The 21,733-nt window shown below is 40.7% G+C and overlaps 1 protein-coding gene across 1 annotated transcript in view; it reads right to left on the bottom strand.

The window, feature by feature from the left end:
• The window catches only part of LOC140492209 (A disintegrin and metalloproteinase with thrombospondin motifs 19-like), a 538,786-nt gene that overhangs the window by 30,645 nt on the left and 486,408 nt on the right, over positions 1 to 21,733 (bottom strand).

Here is a 21,733-nt window from a genome sequence, read left to right as displayed (position 1 = left end):
ATAAATTTTTTTCTGCACCCTCTCAAGTTTCACAACATCCTTCCTTTGGAAGGGAGACCAGAATTGAATGCAGCATTCCAAAGGTGGCCTAACCAATGTCCTGTACAGCTGCAACATGACATCCCAACTCCTATACTCAATGTTCTGACCAATAAAAGCAAGCATGCTAAACACCTTCTTCACTACCTTGTCCCTCTGCAACTTCACTTTCAAAGAACTATGAACCTGCAACCCTAGGTTTCTCTGTTCAACAACACACCCTCGGGCCCTACCATTAAACTTGTAAGTCCTGCCCTGGTTTGCCTTACCAAAATGCCTTACATTTATCTAAATTAAAATCCATCTGCCACTCCTCACCCATTAGGTCATCTGATCAATGTCTCTTTGTAGTCTGCGATAACCTTCTTCACTGTCCTATGGCACCACCTATTTTGGTGTCATCTGCAAATTTACTAGCCATGCATTCTCTGCATTCTCTTGTGGCACACCAGTGGCCACAGACCTCTAGTCTGAAAAGCAACCGTCTACCACCACCCTCTATCTCCTACCTTCAGGACAATTTTGTATCCAATTGGTTAGCTCCCTCTGGATTCCATGTAATCTCATGTTACTCATCAGTTTACCATGCAGAACCTTGTTGAATGCTTTGCTTAAGTCCATAAGGACAACATCTACCTCTTTGCCTTCATCAAGCATCCTTGTTGCCTCTTTAAAAAACTCAATTAATTTAGTGACTCATGAATTCCCACACAAAAAGCTATGTTGACAATCTCTCATTTCCCTGTCTTTCCAAATCTGGTATCTCAGAATCCCCTCCAACAACCTACGCACCACTGATCTAAGGCTCACTGGTCTATAGCGTCATCCCTGTTTTTTTCTTACAACCTTTTTAAAATAATGGACCACATTTGCCACCCTCCAGTCTTCCAGCAAATCACCCATGGCTGCCGATGATACAAATATCTCAATAAATATCTCTTCCTTAGCTTCCCACAAAGTTCTTGGAAACACCTGATCAGGTCCTCGGGATGTGTCTACCTTCTTCACTGTCCTACAGCACCACCTATTTTGGTGTCATCTGCAAATTTACTAACCATGCTTCCTATATACACATCCAAATCATTTATAAAAATGATGAAAAGCAGTGGACCCAGTACCAATGTGTGAATGTGAATGAACTCCTGAGATGTGGGATGGATGTTTGAGTTCCAAATGTTTACATTCAGTAGGTTTGCACAGTTTTACCTGAATCGCGGTGCGCAAGGGCTCAAATACAAAATGCTAAACTCATTCTAATTACCAATTAGACTTAGAAGATACAAAATAATTGCTGTTAAAGATTCATATTCATACAGTGGGACTTTTTTTCTTAGATAGTAGCTCAAAGATAATGATGAGTAATGACAGAGAATATTTAATCTGTACCTAAAACATTACAGCGCAGTCCAGGCCCTTCGGCCCTTGATGAATTGAACATAGAACATTACAGCGCAAATACCTGATTCCACTATACTTCAACTGGAGGTTTGGTGTGTGCACACACACACACATACTGGTAGAAGGATGTGGGAAGGATGGATTTGATTGAGCCCACAAGAGTGTGGAACATAGTGATCAGGCTGACTGAATTAGGTTGGATGATTTCCAATGGCAGGTTGAGATACAGAGATTTAGTTAGTGGCATGTCTAGTGTCCAGCCTCAAGTCCTCCTGTATCAGTAGGCATTTGAAACACATTCGTATGCCATGAATATTCAATAGTGTAAAATATTTTGCAATTGCATTCTATCCTCAAAATAAAGATAGCAACATATTCTGCTGATGGTGGTCAGGGTTGAAAAGATTGGATTTGTGTACATTAAGGAGTGAAAGAGGATTCCAGGGGATAACAGAGGGTGAAGCCAGGGGTATGGTGGAGTAAAGTATCCATTTTGGTAGGAAGAATAAAAGCAAAACATATTATCTAAATTGAGGGAGACTGCAGAGCTCTGAGATGCTGGTTGTTATGAATGTCCTAGCACCTGAATCACAGACTTAATATGCATGTTCAAATTTCTGTAAAAAATTAATTTTCAATTTGAATACTGACTTTATCCAATAAATTGATAAAACCATACAACTATTGTGCTATGAGACAAGATTAGAGTGGCGCTGGAAAAGCACAGCAGGTCAGGTAGCATCTGAGGAGCAGGAAAATCGACATTTCAGGCAGGAGCCCTTCACCAGGAATCCTGCTCAAAGGTTCCTGCCTGAAATATCAATTTTCCTTCTCCTTGGATGCTGCCTGATCTGCTGTGCTTTTCCAGTAACACTCTAATCTTGTCTCTGATGTCCAGCATCTGTAGTCCTTACTTTCACCTAACTATTGTGTTATGTCTTACATTCAGTATGTCAGACATTGGCATGTGGAAGATTACATCCTTGTGAAGGATGACTTCTTTAAAATTTCCCATTGTTTGATGGCTTTGCAACACTTTGCAACAAACATGATTGTCATTGACATGTTGAGCACTATTTTCAGTTTATTTGATAATCCAGATTGGATGGTGTCTGACAATGGATGGAATTTCCTGGCAAACTGTATTAAGTGGGAAATGACTGATAATCACACAGTCAATCACTATTCATGGTCAGTCTAGTGGAATGGACGGTACACACAATCAACTCAATGATCATCAAGTATTGAGCAACAAATCAAGATTCTCATATTGCATAGTTGCATTTTCATGGCGATACCAGTGGAGAAGGGATTACTGTCCCTAATAACATTTAGGCATAGAAGGCAAGGGCAAATGACCTTACTCAGTCACCAAATGTCAAACCATTCTGAGACATGGGACATTCTTCTTCAAAGACAGAGGAGAATGAATGTAATACACATTGAGACGGTAGGTATAGACTATTAAAACTGTTCATTGGGCAGGGTTAATATTCAAAATTTAAATAAAAATACTTGGATATCAGCAAAGCATTTTAAAATATGCACCAGTATGCTGCTCTGTTATAACTCGATTGCTTAATATTAACAAAGACACTTACCTCCCTAAGGAATGTAACATTTGTACATAATAGTTAATTGTAATAAACATTTCTTGGATTCTTCAATACTTTTTTTTAATGGAGCAGCAGGTAACAGCAAATAAGAATTGGCACATCAGGAAAAACAGACTACTTGAGGCAAACTCACACCACCAATTAGATTTGATCGTCAGTTTGTGCTTGGTTGGTTGAATTGTACATTACTTAGCATTCATCTCTAAGATTACCCAATTAAACATTGTGGAAGTAGAGACCTCAGATTGACCTTTGGTCATTGCTCCTCCAACAATACAAGAAAATAACTTATTCGCATCCAGCATTAAACATTATAAGAACAATGACAGGAATTGTACATGGAGTTACAATGGATATGGGGTGAGGAGTGCTATGAATAAAATGGAATTATGTTAATTGCTTATTTAATGAAGTCATATTCTAAAAAGGATAGCATTCAGTCCCACAATATTGATGTCCTAATGCAAGTATAATGCTAATAAAATTTTAATATTTTCTGATGAATTTGTTGTGCATTAAACACATTGCACAATGTCGTAATGCAATTCAGATACAGTACTCTATACCTAGCTTTTTTGACTGAGTTAAGTTCAGTAAATTATTGTTGACTTCAGCATACTGGGATTAAGGAAGGCAAAGAATTGGAAGAGGTTACCATTGTTTTGAATAGACCTCTGTTGGAAGGCAACTTGTTTGTGAATATAATGATATCAGGATTCACATCAGGGTTTCAGTCAATGGCAATGTTTTATTTGTGAACATTTGGCAAAATCAGTGCAAAAATTATAGAATTTTAAGCATAAGTTAGGTGATAGTTTAAAAAGGCATGCTATAAACCAACTTTGCTGAGAAAACTGATCATGTGGGTGGCACGGTGGCACAGTGGTTAGCACTGCTGCCTCACAGCGCCAGAGACCTGGGTTCAATTCCCGCCTCAGGCGACTCTCTGTGTGCACATTCTCCCCGTGTCTGCATGGGTTTCCTCCGGGTGCTCCGGTTTCCTCCCACAATCCAAAAATGTGCAGGTCAGGTGAATTGACCATGCTAAATTGTCCGTAGTGTTGGGTGAAGGGGTAGATGTACGAGTATGGGTCTGGGTGGTATACGCTTCGGAGGGTCGGTGTGGATTTGTTGAGCCAAAGGGCCTGTTTCCACACTGTAAGTAATCTAATCTAAATTTCCAAAATTGAATTAATTACCATTATGAGGTTATGACAATTGCGCCCATTGTGGTCTTTCAAGGACGATCTAAATATTACGCTGTGCTTTTTAGATACCAGGACACAGACTGGCATGTTTAAAACAAATTCTCACAATCTGACTATTGTATCCCAATATAACTAGCAAATGTTTTGTCTTGTATTTTAAAGACATTTCAATAATTTTAAAATGTGGTACTCAGAGATTATGAACTGAACATCCTGATTAAAATGCTTACAATAATAAGTGATGGAATTGAATTGAATTAAGTCAGTTTAACCTTGGTGGTGGGGCTGCTTCTCAAAACTTTAGGGCAAATGATCACTTTGTGCAAGTTGTTGGATTAACTAAGGAAGAGCATGAACTTGTTAAGGGCAAATCATTATGAGGTTTTTGATTGGGTAACAGAGGCAGTTGTTGAAAGTAATAGCATGCATTGACTTTCAAACAATATTTGCTTGGGTGCTGCACAACAAACTTGCAAGTGAGATAGACCACATCTGCAGTCCTCACTTTCTCCTCCAATTTGTTGTGTGAGACAGATTTTTCTCACATAACATTTGGCCCTTTTGCAAATCACTTCAAAGTTGCGCCATCTCATTCTTGTTCCTGTTATGAGTGACAACAGTTTCTCCCTGTATTCACGATGTCCAATCTGCTCATGATTTTTGAAAATCTCTATCAGACCTCCTTTTATCTTTCTTCTCCCCAGGGAGAACAGTCCTATCTGTTTCAATCTATCCTCAGAACTGATGTTTGTCTTCCCTGGAAATATTCTCATAAGGCTCCTAGAACATAGAACAGTACAGCACAGAACAGGCCCTTCAGCCCACGATGTTGTGCCAACCACTGATCCTCATGTATGCACCCTCAAATTTCTGTGACCATATGCATGTCCAGTAGTCTCTTAAATGTCCCCAATGACCTGCTGCTGGCAACGCATTCCATGCTCTCACAACTCTCTGTGTAAAGAACCCGCCTCTGACATCCCCTCTATACTTTCCTCCAACCAGCTTAAAACTATGACCCCTCATGGTAGTCATTTCTGCCCTGGGAAATAGTCTCTGGCTATCGACTCTACCTATGCCCGTCATTATCTCGTATACCTCAATTAGGTCCCCTCTCCTTCTCCTTTTCTCCAATGAAAAAAGTCCAAGCTCAGTCAACCTCTCTTCATAAGATAAGCCCTCCAGTCCAGGCAGCATCCTGGTAAACCTCCTCTGAACCCTCTCCAAAGCATCCACATCTTTCCTATAATAGGGCGACCAGAACTGGATGCAGTATTCCAAGTGCGGTCTAACCAAAGTATTACAGAGCTGCAAAAAGATCTCATGCCTCTTAAACTCAATTCCCCGTTAATGAAAGCCAACCACCATATGCTTTCTTAACAACCATGTCCACTTGGGTGGCCATTTTAAGGGATCGATGTACCTGCACACCAAGATCCCTCTGTTCCTCCACACTACCAAGAATCCTATCCTTAATCCTGTACTCAGCTTTCAAATTCGACCTTCCAAAATGCATCACCTCGCATTTATCCAGGTTGAACTCCATCTGCCACCTCTCAACCCATCTCTACATCCTGTCAATGTCCCGCTGCAGCCTACAACAGCCCTCTATACTGTCAACGACACCTCCAACCTTTGTGTTGTCTGCAAACTTGCTGACTCATCCTTCAATCGCCTCATTCAAGTCATTAATAAAAATTACAAACAGTTGAGGCCCAAGGACAGATCCCTGTGGAACACCACTCACCACAGACTTCCAGACAGAATATTTTCCTTCTACTACCACTCGCTGTCTTCTGTTGGCCAGCCAATTCTGTATCCAGACAGCTAAGTTCCCCTGTATCCCATTCCTCCTGACCTTCTGAATGAGCCTACCATGGGGAACCTTATCAAATGCCTTGCTGAGGTCCATATACACCACATCCACAGCTCGACCCTCATCAACATTTCTAGTCACATCCTCAAAGAACCCGATAAGGTTTGTGAGGCATGACCTGCCCCTCACAAAGCCGTGCTGACTGCATTTAATCAAGCCATGCTCTTCCAGATGGTCATAAATCCTATCCCTCAGAATCCTTTCTAACACCTTGCAGACGACAGACGTGAGACTGGTCTGTAATTGCTGGAGATTTCCCTATTTCCATTCTTGAAGAGAAGAATTACATTTGCCTCTCTCCAGTCCTCAGGTACGACTCCAGTGGAGAGCGAGGATGCAAAGATCTTTGCAAGTGGCGAAGCAATTGCATTTCTCATTTCCCAAAGCAGCTGAGGACAAATCTGGTCCGGGCCTGGTGACTTGTCAATCTTAATGTTTGACAAAATTTTCAGCACATCAGCTTCTTCTATCTCTATCCATTTCAGTATGCACACCTGGTCTTCAAAGGTTTCATTCACTACAAAGTTCGTTTCTTTCGTAAAGACAGAAGCAAAAAACTCATTTAGGGCTTCCCCTACCTCCTCAGACTCCACACACAAATTCCCTATGCTACCCCTGATCGGCCCTACTCTTTCTTTGACCATTCTCTTATTCCTCACCCAAGTGTAAAATGCCTTTGTGTTCTCCCTAATCCGTTCTGCCAAGCCTTTCTCGTGCCCGCTCCTGGCTCTCCTCAGACCATTTTTGAGCTCCTTCCATGCCTGCCTGTAATCCTGTAGAGCTGAGCTTGACCCTAGCTTCCTCTACCTTATGTAAGCTACCTTCTTCCTTTTGACGAGAAGCTCCATCGCTCTCGTCATCCAAGGTTCCTTTATCTTACCCCTTCTTGCCTGTCTCAGAGGGACATATTTATTCATCACTCGCAACATCTGTTCCTTAAACAGTCTCCACATGTCTATAGTGCCTTTACCATGGAACAATTGCTCCCAGTCCATGCTTCCTAACTCATGTCTAATCGCATCATAGTTTCCTCTTCCCTAATTAAATATCCTCCCATTTTGCCTAATCCTCTCCTTCTCCATAGTTATGTAGAATGTGAGGCAGTTGTGGTCACTATCACCAAAATGCTCTCCCACCACAAGATCTGATACCTGCCCCAGCTCGTTTCCGAGCACCAAGTCTAGAATGGCCTCTCCCCTCGTCGGCCTGTCAACGTACTGAGTTAGGAAGCCCTCTTGAACACACCTTACAAAAACAGCTCCATTCAAAACTTCTGCTCGAAGGAGGTTCCAATCAATATTGGGAAAGTTATAGTCACCCATTACAACAACCCTACTACGTCCACACTTTTCCAAAATCTGCCGACCTATGCTTTCTTCCATCTCCCTGCTGCTATTGAGGGGCCTGTAGTAAACCCCTAATGAGATGACTGCTCCCTTACTGTTCCTAATTTCCACCCATACTGACTCGGGAGGCAGATCTTCCTCGACAACGGAAGCTTCTGTAGCTGTGATACCCTCTCTGATTAGCAGTGCTACACCCCCTCCTCTTTCTCCCCCCTCCCTATTCTTTTTAAATGCCCTAAAACCTGGAACATCCAGCAACCATTCTTTTGTTCCCTCTCCAAAATATTCACATCATTCTGTAATGTGGTGCCCAGAACTGTTTACAACATTCCAGCTGAGGTCTAACATGTGCTTTATACAGATTCAGCAACACCTCAGTCCTCTTTTATTCTATGCTCCTGTTACTAAAACCAAGTAAACGATCTGCTTTATTAACTGCTCTCTAGACCTATACTGCTATCTTTAGTGATCTGTGCACATATACACCCAGGTCCCTCTGCACCTGCACATCATTGAGAATTGTATCCTCCTATTTGTTATTCTCTTCCAATTTTTTCTGACCAAAATGTATCTCCTCCCCTTGTTCCATTGAACCTCATCTGCCACCTATCCACCCACTCTGCCAACTTGTCAATTTTTTTTGGAGTTTGACACAGTTATCCCTATAATTTACAATTCCAAGTTTTATGTCATCTGATAACTTTGAAATTGTCCCCTGCACTCCAAGATCTAGATCATTAAGATATATTAGGAAAAGTACGGGCCCTAAAAACAACCTCCTGGGGAACTCAACAACAAACTTTCTTCCAGCATGAAAAATATCCAATAACCTTAACTCTGTTTCCTATCACTCAACCAATTTTGTATCCAAGTTTTTAAGTCTCTTTTATTCCATGGCTTATAACTTTCATCACAGGTCTATTGCGCGGCACTGCATCAAACAGCTTCGGGATGTCCATATATACATCAAAAGCATTATCCTCATCAACTCTTCTGTTACCACTTCAAATAATGTCAACAAGTCATCCAAATGTAATTTCCCTTTTAGAAATCAATGCTGACTCCTAATAACCAACCTACCTTTTTCCATGTATTTATTAATTTGATTCTAAATAATTGTCCTTCAAAGATTCACCACCACTGAAGTTAAACTGACAAGTCTGTAATTGCCGGGCCTATACTTACAACCTTTCTTGAACAAGGATGTAATGTTTGCAATTCTCAAGACTTCTGGATCTCCCTTGAATCTAGGGAAGACTGCAAGTTTGTTGTTGGTGTCTTTGCTATTTCCAAATTTCGAATAGCTAAACATGATTTTCTTTGAAAAAAATCAGTACTCGATTTCCTAAATTATTCCATTGAAATTATCATTCTTCCTGTTAATTAGTCTGGATTGATAATTTTCCTTTGCCAAATCCAAATTAAACCTAATGATACAATGATCACAATTCTGTAGTGTTAACCAACTGACACTTGATCCAATTGGCGACCTCATTCACAAGAACCAGGTTTAGTAAAGCTTTCCTTCTTGGTAGATTGGAAACATTCAGCTGTCGACAACTGTCCTGAATATACTCTAGTAACTCTTGTCCCTCACATTAATTATCCAAATATAGATTGGGATATCTTCCACCTCACCGGTATGTCCTTACAAATTTGTTTGCTGACAGTTAGTGGCCTGTAGACTCGACTGAGCTCAGTTATTGCACATTCTTTGCACCTTAGCTTTACCAGGACTCTGTCTTTAATCCATCCTGACTCACCTGCATGGAAATGTTCTCCTTAATTCAATGCTGCCATGACTCTTCCTTTTCTTCATTATACCTGTATTCAGATATAGCTAGGAGGCAGTATTTCTTTGAACCAGGTGTCTGTTATCACCATCACATTGTATTTTCATGTGGGTATCTGGCTCTGAAATTCACCAATCTGCCAGGAAGATATGCTATAACAAATATCAAATTTTACTTTCATCACTGGTTTCACATATCAGTCTTTTTAAAAATGCAGTTTCAGCTGAAATAAAGGCATCTCACTGAAACAAATGGACAGTGTCTCCCATGGAAATGGCCTCCAGTGTTAATTAGTATGTAGCCACATTCCAGTTCATGGAGATGCAGGGGCTATGGAGATCTCAACACAGACAAATACATTTGAAAAAAATAAAAAAACTCTTTTTTCCTGTTCCATTAACAAAGCATCAAGACAGGCACTGAAATTCAGCACTTGGATCTGACATTAAAATCTAACCAGCTGGGGCCATGGAACAATGACTTAGACAAGCTATGTAGATGTAAGCTAATCAAAGCTACCCTGTATACAGTGCATTATTGCATTTCTGATGGCAGTTACAGAGGGCATATGTGACCAACCAAGCTGGGATAGGGGGAAATTGAGTAGCAGGAAGGAAAGATTGCTCTCTCTGAGTCAAAGAGAGCATTCAGTTTGTTGGATTTGTTTGTGTCCACATTGGATTTTATCTACCCTCTATTTGCTGCATTTGATTATGTCTTTACTCTGGAAAGCAGACTGCTACAGGAAAACTTCAATCTCGACAGCAATGTTTATAGATCTGGAAGATACCAACTATGTCTTTAAAAATTGCCTCAGTTAAAAAATAAGGTTTCCAAATCTACAACACTGAACTTGTTTATTTGTTCATTTTCTTATGGAATCTTAACTTACCCAAAACTAACCATCTTTACTCTGCAACATGTATGTTTTCACGCTTGTTTTGAATGCATATTTGTGCAAGGTGTGTATGAAGTCCCATGATGGTGGACAGATCCAGGGTTTCTATGTGGGGAGGGTAGAAAGGGCAGGGGCACGACTCCTCTTCTCAATGTTTAGATCAGAGTGGTGTTGGAAAAGCACAGCAGGTCAGGCAGCATCCGAGGAGCAGGAAAATCGACGTTTCGGGCAAAAGCCCTTCATCAGGAACAGAGGCAGGAAGCCTCCAGAGTGGAGAGATAAATGGGGTGGAGGGGGTGGGGGGGGGGGGGGGGGGGGGGGGGGAGGGTGGTGGGGCTGGCAAGAAGGTAACAAAGAGTACAATAGGTGAATGGGGGTGGGGACGGAGGTGATAGATCAGAGGGGACGGTGGAGTAGATAGGTGGGAAGGGAGATTGGCAGGTAGGACAGGTCATGAGGGCGGTGCTGAGCTGGATGTTTGGAACTGGGGTGAGGTGGAGGAAGGGGAAATGAGGAAACTGGTGAAGTCTACATTGATGCCCTGGGGTTGATGTGTTCCGAGGCGGTCCAGTTCCTCAAGCAGACACAAAGAGTCTATGAGAAAGTGAGGTCTGCAGATGCTGGAGATCAAAGTTGAAAAGTGTGGTGCTGGAAAAGCACAGCAGGTCAGGCATTCCTGATGAAGGGCTTATGCCTGAAATGTCGATTCTCCTGCTCCTTGGACGCTGCCTGACCTGCATGCTAGAAATATCAGATTTCATCTCTGTCTGATCCTATCTTTATTTATCGTTCATTCATTCACAATTATTCAGCTGGATTTCTCAAAATGACTTTGATCTCAAACCACAAAGTCAATGGGAATAGAGATCGATTCGTGAAAAACTATGACTTGTTTTGCACTTTTCACAAAGTCAAATGACCCCCAAGGATTTGAAGTGAACACCGCAGTCCGATAGCTTGTCTTTATAAAAGAACCATATAATTTTGATGGCATAAACTTTTTTCAGACATAAATACTACATGTAATTTTTTTGGCAAAAGTAAATTTCTGGACATAACAGATTCTCCATAAGGCAACAGCTGTGAAAGAGGGCACTGAGTTGAGAGCATTGCTCCAGCTGGCCCCAGTGACTGTGAAGGGCTTCCTGACAGCTACAAATTGTCATTATAACATCCTTTGGGTCAGAAAGCATGCAAGAATGGAAAATGTGCAATCCAAAGGGCTGCTCGTCCAAAGTGTAATGAGACGCCAGTATCTTCCCCGAAGAATGAGATAATGCACTGACCAGAACAAACTGGTTTAGTTGCAAAAAACTAGTAATATATGTCTGCAATATTCAAAAACTGAAAGATATTCTCATGTGCGCATTATGTGATTTGCCAGTCTTAGAAGTGCTCCAGAAAACAGATAGTTGAAGAGGTGAAGGCAGCAGTTCAAAAGCTTTTGGTAGGGAACATAGCAGTACTGACGAGACAGAGTAATAACATTTATAATGTGCTAGTTGATCTCTCCCATATAGAACTTAGAAGTCAAGGTCAGGTGTAGTCTTCAGGTGAAATGACATTAGATATTGGGGAATAAAGAAAACAAGACATAGATCTCCATTCTAAAGTTCTACACTTTTTTCCAATTTTTGTATTTTTATGATAAATTCCAATTCCCATATTTATAATAGTAACAACCAAAGTGAGTGCTGTAAATTGTAGTCACCATGCTCCTGGATGCAATGATGCAGTAGTGTACCACTGGACAAAGGTATGAATGGCAGGTAAATAGGTTTATGCATGTAGTTTACATTTTAAATGTGGAGTGGGTTGTAGCAACATCCATCCGTCCACCTTCCTGATTTTATGCAGTGACTATATGGATAGCTCAAAGGAACGTAAACAGCTTGGAAGTTTTGCTGATCCTCGACCAAAGTCATGTCAGAGGATCTGAGACAGAATGGAGAGAGTTGGCAGGGAGCACATAGATGGAAGATTTTAAATATTATAGATTAACATTTATACAGTCACTTGTTAACTTGTTACTTGAACTGGTTAATGTACAAAACAGTACTGTGGAAATTAAGCAACCTTCTGGACAAATGAGGCAGTCAGTCTGCTGTAATGTCATATAGATGCCAATGAAGGGAAGGCATTCATCAGTTTTGTGTTACTTGAGGGAGGGACATTGGCTGGAACACCAGGGGGAGCTCCTGCTTTGTCTTTGCCCCATGGAATGTCAGGCTGACAGTGCAACACTCCTTCAGCCTTACACTCTTTGTAAAAAGCAGAACACTCTGGATGCTGGAAATGTGAAATTAAAAAATATGAAGTAGAAACAGAAGATTCTGTGGAATAAAAACTCCACAGTGCAAGTAAAGAAGTGATGTGGAGGAGCTGCTGGACTGGGGTGGACAAAATTAAAAATCACACAAAACCAAGTTATCGTCCAACAGGTTTATTTGTAAACATTAGCTTTTGGGGCATTTCTCCTTCATCAGGTAGTTGTGCAGCAGGACCATAAGACACAGAATTTATAGGTGAAGAAAAACAGAGTTATTCATGTTTCAGCTCAGTGAAGTGGGAAAGGTTAGATGTGCTAGAGGATGTGAACATGGGTTAGGCATGACAAGAACAAAACAAAGGTCTGTGATAGGATGGAAGATAGGAGAGACTGAATACCTGCAGTCAGTCCTCCAGGATGAGAAGGAATGGTGATGGGGCAAGAGAGAAAAATAAATAAAAGATGTGTAAGCAAATGTGCTGCTACCTGAAAGAAAAAAGTAAACAACACAAGGGAAGAAAAGGCAACGATAGAAGCCAGATTTAGTGGTCTGAAATTGTTAAATTCAGTGTAGAGTCCAGAAAAACATGAGGGGCAATCTTTTTTACACAGAGGGTGGTTCGTGTGAGAAATGAACATCCTGAGGAAGTGATGGATGCGGTGACAGTTACAATGTTTAAAAGATGCTTAGGTAAGTAAATGAATAGGAAAGGTTTGGATGATTATGGGCCAGCTCTGGCAGGTGGGACTAGTTTAGTTTGGAATTATATTCAGTATGGACTGGTTGGACCAAATGGTCTGTTTCCATGCTGCATGACCCAATGACTCTATACTGTTGCAGACCATTGTCAGAATCTAGTATCTGATTAGGATTGCTCGACATATTAACAAGCTGAACAAGGGAAAGATGTTTTTGAAGTCAAGTACATAGATCATAAACTGACAGCAAAAGGATTTCACCTGGATTTTAAGCCAAAGATAACAGCTATTGCAGGGTTGCAAAGATCATGCCTGATTTGCCATCATAGTATGAAGCTCAATATACGTTTACTGATGAGGATATGCAGTGATACTGAAGCACAGAACCAGAAGCAGCTTTTACTCAAATCAAATAACTAGCCACAACATGCTCTGAAAATCATCAAACCAGCAGAGACATCAAATCAGAAAGGCAAGCACCTCCTTCAATAATGCCACAGCCTGGAGGTGGAATATTACCCCAAACAATGAACAGACACTAGACAACAACAACTGTTAACAACAATTAACACAGGTCATAAAACAATCTGAGCTCTTTAGAGATTATGTATGAAATATGGATGGTAAGACTGTCACAAGTGGGACTAACATGAATGACATAGTCTTTGTTTACAAGTGATCATTTTTTCATAGACCATATATATTGAATAACCTTTAGCTGCAATTAATGGAAAGTAATGTATGCAATTTAGTTTTATATGAAAACACATTTTTGGAAAAATGTATTTTTAAGGACACAGTATACTTGCGGCTTTCAATAACTATGTGATATCTGCTGCAATTTTCTTTCATTTTAGATGGAATAACCATTAAACCCACTACATGAAACATTCATCAATCTCTTTGGCCCTGCAGGCCTAGTGTTTCTGTTCTTTAATCTCTCCTGTCTTCCATCTTCCATCACAGACTTCCCTTTTGTCCTTGTTGCACTCGCCTCTTCCTCAAGATCTACTGCATCTCTCAATTTTCATAGTTCTTATGAAATGTCTCAGATGTGAAATGTTAACTGTGTTTCTATCTCTACACGAAAGCTGTCTTGAGCTGTTTTTTCTTTGTTTATCCTCTTAACTTGTGAATGTGAGTTCAACCAACAATCTCCTGAACCTGAGAAATGGAAGTCAAGCAGACACCCATTTATTTTGAAGTTTAATATTTCATTGGTTCTAATGTAGACATTGCAATATTTATATAGGTGCCCTTTTCTGTGTGTTCAAACTATATTTAACGAAAAAATCTAAAAGAGTCATTCTTATTGTATTTTGTGGCAGTGTAAATCATTAATAACTTTAATGAATGAAAGGAACTTTATTCCATTCTATTTTTAGATAAATAAAGATGCTAATTATTTACAAAGGTATGCCTAAATTACTAATTACTGAGCAGATAATTATCTTCATTGCAATTAAAATGAGGAATGGTGTATAATGATAATCTTGTAATTATATAAAAACGATTTACAAATTAGTGCACTGATTCATGTGATTATTGCATTTAGTAGATTCGGAATTAACTCTGCCAGAGCAGCTTCACATTTTACAATTTGCGTTTCCTAATTTCATTTAGAAAAATAATGAGAAAAAACGAGGCAATAATACAGATGATTGAATAGTGATAATCAGAAAATAGCAGTAGAGAAGAAAAAAGGGGTAAAACAAGAATTAAAGACACTATGTCTGAATCATATAGTCATAGAGATGGAAACAGACCCTTCGGTCCAACCCGTCCATGCTGACCAGATATCCCAACCCAATCTAGTCCCACCTGCCAGCACCCGGCCCATATCCCTCCAAGCCCTTCCTATTCATATACCCATCCAGATGCCTTTTAAATGTTGCAATTGTACCAGCCTCCACCACACCCTCTGGCAGCTCATTCTATACACGTACCACCCTCTGCGTGAAAAAGTTGCCCCTTAGGTCTCTTTTATATCTTTCCCCTCTCACCTTAAACCTATGCCCTCTAGTTCTGGACTTCCCGACCCCAGGGAAAAGACTTTGTCTATCTATCCTATCCATGCCCTTCATGATTTTATAAACCTCTATAAGGTCACCCCTCAGCCTCCGACGCTCCAGGGAAAACAGCCCCAGCCTGTTCAGCCTCTCCCTGTAGCTCAAACCCTCCAACCCTGGCAACATCCTTGTAAATCTTTTCTGAACCCTGTCAAGTTTCACAACATCTTTCCGATAGGAAGGAGACCAGAATTGCACACAATATTCCAACAGTGGCCTAACCAATGTCCTGAGTTCATAGTGCATTTCTTACAAGTTGGAATAATCAACAACAAAAATAGAAATGAATAGGAATGTAGAGACAAGTTTTACAGAGAGATGTTTGTGACATGGCCAAAGTCGGGAACTGAATATTCAAGGATATCTGACATCTTGAAAAGGAAATATAGGTAGGATAGCTCAGTTAATAAAAAACTTGATCAATACAGTGGTGATTAATGATCTTGATTCAGAAGATTAAGATTTAGAATTAGTTTGGCTGGTGATAGAAAATAGCAAGGGAGAAAAGTAACTTGTGTGAATAGTTTACAGGTCACCGAACAGTAGCTATACTAGACAGTAAAATGTACATCAAGAAATCATGGGAGTGTATAAGACAAGCTAGCCTTTTGAGAAGCTGAAAATGCAAAATGGAAACTTTTAATATGTCTTTAAAGAGATGAAAACATAACCTTATTGCTATCATGATTCTAATCTTTGGTATCTTGCCCAATGATGTGAAAACCATAAGATACAGAAGCAGAATTAAGTGTCGAGAGTGTGGTGCTGGAAAAGCACTGCAGGTCAGGCAACATCCGAGGAGCAGGAGAATCGATGTTTAAGGCTTAAACCCTTTATCAGGAATCATATGAATACAATTCCATGTTTAAACAGCTCCCCCTAATATCTTGCACAAGGAGCTGTACTTTTTTTGGGTTTATTGATAGAATACCAGTGGTTGTGTTTAAATTTGCACTGAAAATATTTGCTGTACTCTACATTTAAGTATATTTCAACAATTGCTATAAAAGCGACCTAACTTGATGTTCATTTTCGCTTAACACTTAAACTTTGAATGACTGAATTCAAACTTCAAAAATAATCACTGAAGGTTATGTCACTAACCACAAAGTAAGACGAACTAAACAATCCTTTGCTACTTTACAAACTGCAAATAGCACAAAAGTAGCTCTTACATAATGTGTGAGCAAATCTATATTTGTTGCACCCTAGAGATATATATGCATCTGAAATGCTGAAAACATCAATAGCAGCTAACATTTACTGTTAAACAGCTTTCAAGTATGAGAGCTGTAATTGTTTAAACATGTGGTTAAGCTGTTCCTGAAGACAGCTAAGCCGCTTGATTTACCTGCCAAAGCACATTTCTTCAGTGGCTGTTAGAGAATTTGAAAGTCTAAAATGTCTGCTGCAAGCGCTTTCTCATGGCGAGCAACTTCCTGCACCTGACTTACTTTGGGTCATTTACAAGGTCAGAATGCTAAAACAATAATTTCACTAGCAGACATCTTGAACTTTGATAAATGAAATTGTCTAAAAGGAAGATTGAAAAGCCCTTGTCCAATTTCAGGAATTTGGCATTACAACTAGCCAAAATAGTGCCTCTTACAGAGTAAATTGTCCCAAGATTCTTCACAGGAGTGCTACCAAACACTGTTTGATATGCATTTCATAAGGAGGTAGTAGGACCGTTAAATAAAGCATTACTAAGTGTCATAGGGAGCAAGGGGAGGCACAGACATCTAGGGAGGTAACTCCAGAGTTTAGAGTCTCGGTGGCTGAAGGCTGGAAATGATTGGTAATGGGAAGAAAACTGTCAGAAAATCATAAAACACAGAACTAAGCCAATTGCCCCATTGTGCTGTGTCAGCCTTTTGAATCTTTTCTTAAACTCCTTTTATAGAAGATGAATTTGTTTTGCTTTGCCTCTTTCAAAGTTATTTTTCAGCTTCCAGGATTTGTCTGCATTGCAGTTGATTCCAGTTGGTACAGGAGAATCAGAAATAATAATGTAAAACAATTACCATTGCTCGAGTAAAATACAGCTAACTGAACAACCAAAAATATATTTAGACATCAGGCCAAGCAACATTTTTGATTCACTTCAGTAGGCTATAGAATGAAGATATATTTCTGCATATATTGATTCACCAAACAGATACAGCAGTGTGGTCCTATAGTTATCCAGAGGTAGTGTGAGAGCCATGAATGGGGGACAATAAATGGCCAGAAAGACAGCAAAATATCAGTTTGCAACATGGATCTGCTTTTCTCATTTTAATTCCAAGTGCTAGATCTGCCAGGAGTAAGAGCAGGAGTGACATGAACCTGCATAATATTGCGGAAAATAAAAACTCACGGTGTTCGCATATTGGCATGGATAAAAAGCTGGCTGGCTAACAGGAAGCAGAGAATTGGCATAAATCTTTCAGTTTGGCAAGACTTAATGAATGGTGTGCCACAAGAATTGGTGCTGGGACACTAATTATTTGCAACTTATGTAATGAGTTTGAAGAAGGAACAGAAGATATATTTACCAAATTTGCTGTCAACAAAAAGACAGGATAGTAAATTGTGAAAAGAACAAAGGGATAAATTGGCCAAGGCCAATTATATCAAAATTAGGCAGGAGCTCGGAAATGTGGATTGGACACAGCTATTTGAAAGGAAGTCGACATTTGAGATGTGGGAGGCTTTCAAAGGTAGGTTAAAGATAGTGCAGGATAGGCATGTCCCATTGAAGGCAAAGGATAGGAAGGGCAAGATTCGTGAACCGTAGATAACACGAGAAATATACGACTAGCCAAGAGGAAAAGGGAAATGTACATAAGGTCTAGGCAGCTAAGAACAGAACGGGCCCTGGAGGAATATCAGAAGAATAGGACAAGTCTTAAACGACGAATAAAGCGGGCTAAAAGGGGTCACTAAATAGCTTTAGCAAGCAGAATTAAGGAGAATCCCAAAGCATTTTATTTTTAAATAAGAAGCAAGTGTAACTAGAGAAAGGATTGGTCCACAAAAGGATAATGAAGGAAGGTTGTGTGTCGAACCTGAGAGAATGGGTGAGATTCTGAATGATTACTTTGCATCAGTGTTCACTGAGGAGAGGGACATGGTGAATCTTGAGATTAGAGATAGAAGTTTGATTAGTCTGGATCACGTTGATATAAGTAGGGAAGATGTGTTGGGCAGGTTAGAGATTATTAAGGTGGACAAATCCCCAGGACCGGATGGGATCTATCCCAGGTTGCTGAGGGAGGCGAGAGAGGAAATAGCTGGGGCCCTGACAGATATCTTTGTAGCATCCTTAAATACAAGTGAGGGTGCCAGAGGACTGGAGGGTTGCTCATGTTGTCCCCCTGTACAAGAAGGGTAGTAGGGATATTACAGATAACTTTACAGACCAGTGAGCCTGATGTTGGTGGTGGGAAAGTTGCTGGAGAAGGTACTGAGGGATAGGATCTATTTATATTTAGAAAAGAATGGGCTTATCAGTGATCGGCAAAATGGTTTTGTGCGGGGGAGATCGTGCCTTACCAACTTAATAGAGTTCTTCGAGGAAGTGACCAAGTTGATAGATGAAGGAAGGGCTGTTGATGTCATATACATGGACTTTAGTAAGGTGTTTGATAAGGTTCCCCAATGTAGACTAATGGAGAAAGTGCAGTCACATGGTGTGCAGGGTGTTCTAGCTAGGTGGATAAAGAACTGGTTGAGCAACAGGAGACAGAGAGTAGTAGTTGAAGGGAGTTTCTTGAAATGGAGAAAGGTGACCAATGGTGTTCCACAGGGGTCAGTGTTGGGCCACTGTTGTTTGTAATATACATAAATGATCTGGAAGAGGGCACTGTTGGTATGATCAGCAAGTTTGTAGATAACACGAAGATTGGTGGAGTAGCAGAAAGCATAAGGGACTGTCAGAGAATACAGGAGAATATAGATAGACTGAAGAGTTGGGCGGAAAAGTGGCAGATGGATTTCAATCCAGACAAATGTGAGGTGATGCATTTAGGCAAGTCTAATTCTAGAGCGAATTATACAATGAATGGAAGAGCGTTGGGAAAAGTTGATGGGCAGGAGATCTGGGAATACAGATCCATTGTACCCTGAAGGTTGCTGCACAGGTAGATAGAGTGATCAAGAAGGCATGTAGTATGCTTGCCTTCATCAGACGGGGTATTGAGTATAATAGAACATAGAACAATACAGCGCAGAACAGGCCCTTCAGCCCTCGATGTTGCACCGACCTGTGAACTATTCTCAGCTCGGCCCCCTACACTATCCCACCATCATCCATGTGCTTATCTAAGGATTGTTTAAATCTCCCTAATGTGGCTGAGTTGACTACATTGGCAGGTAGGGCATTCCACGCCCTTACCACTCTCTGAGTAAAGAACTTGCCTCTGACATCTGTCTTTAATCTATCACCCCTCAATTTGTAGTTATGCCCCCTCATACAAGCTGACGTCATCATCCTGGGAAAAAGACTTTTACTGTCTACCCTATCTAATCCTCTGATCATCTTGTATGTCTCTATCAAATCCCCTCTTAGCCTTCTTCTTTCCAATGAGAACAGACCCAAGTCTCTCAGCCTTTCCTCAAAAGATCTTCCCTCCAGACCAGGCAACATACTGGTAAATCTCCTCTGCACCTTTTCTTATGCTTCCACATCCTTCCCGAAATATGGGGACCAGAACTGTACACAATATTCCAAGTGTACACAATATACCAGCGTTTTGTACAGTTGCAGCATGATATTGCGGCTCTGGAACTCAATCCCTCTACCAATGAAACCTAACACACCATATGCCTTCTTAACAGCACTATCCACCTGGGTGGCAACTTTCAGGGATCTATGTACATGGACTCCAAGATCCCTCTGCACATCCACACTACCAAGAATCTTTCCATCGACCCAGTACTCTGCCTTCCTGTTATTCTTCCCAAAGTGCATCACCTCACATTTAGCTGCATTGAACTCCATTTGCCACCTCTCAGTCCAATTCTGCAGTTTATCCAAATCCCCCTGTAACCTGTAGCATTCTTCCACACTGTCCACTACTCTACTGACTTTAGTGTCATCTGCAAATTTACTAATCCATCCACCCATGCCTGCATCTAAGTCATTTATAAAAATGACAAACAGCAGTGGTGCCAAAACAGATCCTGGTGGCACACCACTAGTAACCGGACTCCAGGTTGAATATTTTCCATCAACCACCACTCGCTGCCTTCTTTCAGAAAGCCAGTTTCTAATCCAAAATGCTAAATCACCCTCAATCCCATGCCTCTGCATTTTCTCCAACAGCCTACCATGTGGAACCTTATCAAAGGTTTTACTGAAGTCCATGTATACTACGTCAACTGCCTACCCTCATCCACATGGTTGGTCACCTTCTTAAAAAAACTCAGTGAGGTTTGTGAGACACGACCTGCCCTTGGCGAAACCATGTTGACTATGTGAAATCAAATTGTTGCCTGCTAGATGATTATAAATCTTATCTCCCATAATCCTTTCTAAAACCTTTCCTACAACAGAAATAAGGCTCACTGGTCGATAGTTACCTGGGTCGTCTCTATTGCCCTTCTTGAACAAGGGCACAACGTTTGCAATCCTCCAGTCCTCTGGTACCAAACCTGTAGACAATGATGACTCAAATATCAAAACCAAAGGCTCTGCTATCTCCTCCCTAGATTCCCAGAGAATCTTCAGATAAATCCCATCTGGCCCAGGGGACTTGTCTACTTTCACTCCTTCTAGAATTGATAACACCTGTTCGTAACTAACCTCGATCCTTTCTAGTCTAATATCTCGTACCTCATTTTTCTCCTCTACAATATTCTCCTTTTCCTAAGTGAAAACTGATGAGAAATGATCGTTTAGCACCTCTCCGATCTCCACAGGGTCCACACTCAACTTCCCACTTCTGTCTTTGATTGGCACTATTCCTGCCCGAATCATCCTTTTTTTCCCTGACATACCTATAGAAAGCTTTAGGGTTCTCCTTTATTCTATTTGCTAAAGACTGCTCGTGTCCTCTCTTTGCTCTTCTTAACTCTCTCTTTAAATCCTTCCTAGCTGATCTGTAACTCTCCATCGCCTCATCTGAACCATCTCGCCTCATCAACACATAAGCCTCCTTCTTCTTCATAACAAGAGATGCAATTTCTGTAGTAAACCAAGGTTCCCTTACCTTGTCACTTCCTCTCTGCCTGACAGGGACATACCTATCAAGGACATGCAATATCTGTTACTTAAACCAGCTCCACATTTCCATTGTCTGCATCCACTGTATTTTGCTACCCCATTCTATGCATCCTAATTCTTGCCTAATCGCATTATAATTGCCCTTGCCCCATCGATAACTCTTGACCTGTGGCATGTACCTATCCCTTTCTATCGCTAAACTAAATAGAACATAGAACATAGAACAATACAGCACAGAACAGGCCCTTCGGCCCACGATGTTGTGCCGAACTTCTAACCTAGATTAAGCACCCATCCATGTACCTATCCAAATG

Source organism: Chiloscyllium punctatum, chromosome 2 (assembly GCF_047496795.1).
Source record: "Chiloscyllium punctatum isolate Juve2018m chromosome 2, sChiPun1.3, whole genome shotgun sequence".
In the NCBI taxonomy this organism is placed as follows: domain Eukaryota; kingdom Metazoa; phylum Chordata; class Chondrichthyes; order Orectolobiformes; family Hemiscylliidae; genus Chiloscyllium; species Chiloscyllium punctatum.
This window is presented reverse-complemented; position numbering and strand designations above follow the sequence as displayed.